The sequence below is a fragment of the Nannospalax galili genome, unplaced genomic scaffold, assembly GCF_000622305.1.
Source record: "Nannospalax galili isolate Female #2095 unplaced genomic scaffold, S.galili_v1.0 scaffold805, whole genome shotgun sequence".
Taxonomy (NCBI): domain Eukaryota; kingdom Metazoa; phylum Chordata; class Mammalia; order Rodentia; family Spalacidae; genus Nannospalax; species Nannospalax galili.
Window position 1 is genome coordinate 1,132,748 of NW_008353486.1, and position 3,741 is coordinate 1,136,488.

The following is a 3,741-nucleotide window of genomic DNA, read 5'->3' on the forward strand; positions in this document are numbered from 1 at the left end:
GCACTGGGTTCTTATATTCCAGTGGCCTGTATCTATTTTCTTCATAATTTGCTGCTTGTTCTTCTAATTCTATCTCTTCTTCTGGGCTTAAACTGCTCTCTTCTAACTGCAGAGCAGCAAGTTCCCTTGTGGGGTATAAATACCCCTTTGGTAAGTTTCTTCCCTGTCTAAAACCTGTTACTTGGTTTCTTGCTCCGTCCTTTTCGACAGTGCTCTCTCCCCTGCCTTCCTCTGGCTTACCGGGAGGTCCATTTTCACTTTGGGCCCTATTTTCTTTTGCACGTGCTCCCATCCTTTCACTTCGTTCGGTTTCTGATAGGCTGTCCTGGAGATCCTCTAGAATTCCAGCAACCTCCATAACATCCATACCTCTCCGAACCTACCTGCAGTTCTGAATCCTCCTCCTGTATTGGAGGGGTCTTCGGGCGGCGCCAGCGATGTTGATTCCCGGGTTTCAGCACCAGCTGTCCCCAACCGCTTTCCGTCTCGCCGGCAAGAACGACGCGGGAGGACAAGTCAGGATCCTTCTGCAGCAGTTTATTTCATAAGCCTCTTACATAGCATACTAAGGATGAAGACCGAAGACGCCGAGAAGTGGGAGAGCTGTTGCTTATATATGCCCTAAAGGTCCCATTTATGACGTATAAGAAGCGGATTGGTTGCTGGAGATCACGCCACGGGAGGAGGCGAGGGAGAGCAGGCTCTTGTGCACGCCCCTTATGGGTGCAGCAGGATGTTTACTATTAAGAAGGTCCGGATACCGGCGCCATCTTGTAATGGCGGCGGAGGCTCTGGCTCTCCACACATGCTGATGGCAGTGTTTCATGCCTTTGTAAGTCATCCCCTCCCAGATGTCATAAACTACGCAAAACCCAAATAGACGGTATTCTCTTGGTTTGTCAACCCTGGGACCAGCGTGTGGTCTCCCAAGAAGGGGGAGGAGAAAATATGGGGAAACTATTGTAGTGCGGCTGGATAGATGAACCACAGGAGTCTGGTAAAAACTTGGAGATGTGGGCCTTGGAAAGTGTCATGGTTCCAGCAGCATAGGGTGAGCTGATGGAAAGGGAGTCAGGTTCAGATTCCCAAATCCAAAAGGGCAGAGATGGGCACTGAGAGGCGTTCTGTGAGGTAACACAAGAGAAGCTGGTGGGAACCCAGGAGAGAGGGTGGCCAACCCCCATACGCTTAATGGGGTTAGCAGCAGTCACATGGGTTATACAATGGATATTAAAATATGTAACTAAAATGACAAGGGCCATGCAGATGTGGAGGGACTCAAAGGGGGAAATCTCCAGGTCGCAGCCATCCTGCAAATGTGGGAAAATAGCTCAGTTACTTGAAAAATGGAGGCTGCAACCTCCTGTGTCTGAAAACTCACTAAGGATTATAGAGAGCCTAGAAAATTTTACAAGCCTTGGACACAAGAGGAGAATCCAGAGAGATGGCCTGGTCATTTTTATTCATAATTAAATATTTGTCCATTGCTAAAAAAACTAAGGAGTTACTGGCAAATTCAGTCTCAGCCTTAGACCTTGAGAGAGAGAGAAAAAAAATGGGAGATTTTAACTTTCATAAGGTTAGGGGACCAGGAGTCAAAAGACCCAAGAAAAAAGACAGATAGTAATAAGAAAAGAAAGGACCTAGAAATAAAAGTAGCTAAAGCTGCCCCTCAGATTCAACTTTAATACAAAAAGAGAAAAACGTTCACAGTACTGTAGCCAGGAGAAAATATTCCACACTGGAGCTATTGGGACTCAGAAAGTCTTTCAAACAAGCAATTAAGGAGCCCCTTACTACGTGTCTTGGAGGGTATGGGACATGGGAACAAATAATGTCAGTCTAAGTCCTTCAGAAGCATCTCAGCTGAGTTAAATAACCACCCATCCATCCTTGAGACACAGCTGTTTAACCTAGGCCAACACAGGAGGGAGCAGTCCCTAATGGAATAGCTTGTACAAGGTATTAAAGATACATGGCCATCACCTATGGAGTCTCCCATGATTAGCATGGGCTGGAGGGCTATAAAAGAGAGACAGGCATTACTGAGAGAACTACGTGTAAGAAAGGCAATATATGATGCCCAGTTCGCTGGGCCAGATAGGGCTGTGTTCACCAGAGATATAAAGGAAAGTTTAATTCAACTGGGACCTCGAGAATGGTATAGAGCTTTAGTGGTTTTGCTAAGTCTTTTAATGGGACAAGAGCTTTATAAAGTGAGGGATGCTTTGGTAGAGCTAAGTGACTCAAACCAGCATGTAAAACATGTCTGTAGAATAATAGAGCAGCCTACAAGAGATTTAAAAAAAGAACAGAGAGAAGAAATGGTCCATTTGGGTTACTTGAAGACAAATGTGGCAAGATTTATGTCAAGCCCAAATTTCCAAAGAAAAAATGATAGAAAACCAAATTCTGTACTAAGGATTTTCTGGAAGGCTTTAAAACCTGAAGAACAGTTCACAAAGGGCATTCAGAGGATAAAAACTGTCCCGGGGTGGTTAAGGACCCCCAAAGATTAAATAAGGTATACTTCTCTCCTGAGAAAGGCTATGATAGGGGTGGAGGCAGTTTTTTCCATCAGAACCTCCCCCAACAGCCAGGCATGGCTCTCTCCATTGAGAGGCAGCAGATATGGCTACAGACAGGAGGCAGACCAGGGCCTGCCTGAGTCAAACAACCAACAAGTGCAGCAGGGACAAGAGAGACTCTCTGCCTCCTTAGCCCAGTGCAGGGTTAGGCAACTTGAGCCAGCACCTGTAAATGTATCAAGGGTTTAAAAAAAAATACAAAGAGACTCCATGTAAAAATCCCCAGAATGTGGAATGACTCCGAAGGGATAACTAAAGATAATAAAGAACTAACCAAGTTAATGTCTCTTACCCATGCTATGGTATGCAAGAGAGATCTATGGAGAAAGCAGTTAATCCAAATGGATAAAACCTTTCCATGCTGTGTTAAACCTTGTCTATGATTGATTTAATATATGATGTTAACCTTTGAGTATTTTACAGATGTGGAACCCATTTGGAAGACATCAAGTACACCTGAAGAAACAAAGGCCACCTATAGCTGTAAGATTCTTGGGAGCTTTATAGTTGGGTAAGACACAAGTGATACCCACCAGGATGATTGGGAAAAGCCTACAACACCTAATCCTGTATAAAAATAAAAACAAAGATCCCTGACTCCCTTTGCTTCCCTGGGCTGCATAACCCGCCAGCCTCTCTCCTGGGTAAATCCATTGGTGCCCACCATGCCGTGACTCTCCCACCCTCATTCACCATCCCACCTCCCCTGCCCATTTCTCCTCCTAGCCTGGGTACTGTCCCATTTCTTGTCTTGGCACCCCAGACACTGGGGATGACCTCTTGGCCCAGAACCACCACTGCTTCCTGATCCTTTGCATCCAGACCAACCCAGTTCCTTCTGGAGGTCCCCAGAAGCCCTCTGGGCCTTGTCCTGCCCTCACATCCCTCTACTTCCCTGGGCCTTCACAACCCAACAGCCTCTCTCCTGGACACCAGGGTTGACCTCTCAGCCCAGAACCACCACTGCTTCCTTATCACTTGCATCCAGACCAGACCAGTTCCTTCTTATGGTCCCAGGAGCCCACTGGGCCTGGTCATGTCCTCACTTCCCTCTGCTTCCGTGGGCCACACAACCCACCAGCCTCTTTCCTAGGTAAGTCCATAGGTGCCCACCATGCCTTGACTCCCCCAGCCTCCTTCACCCTCCCACCTC

At 46.8% G+C, this 3,741-nt stretch overlaps 1 long non-coding RNA gene across 1 annotated transcript in view; it reads left to right on the top strand.

Annotated features, from left to right (window-relative positions):
• The window catches only part of LOC115067276, a 23,861-nt gene extending 20,799 nt beyond the window's left edge, over positions 1–3,062 (top strand). Inside the window, exon 3 of the long non-coding RNA XR_003846696.1 lies at positions 3,012–3,062. This is a non-coding gene — a long non-coding RNA (uncharacterized LOC115067276). The remainder of the gene's footprint in view (positions 1–3,011) is intronic.
• The last annotated feature ends 679 nt before the right edge of the window (positions 3,063–3,741 follow it).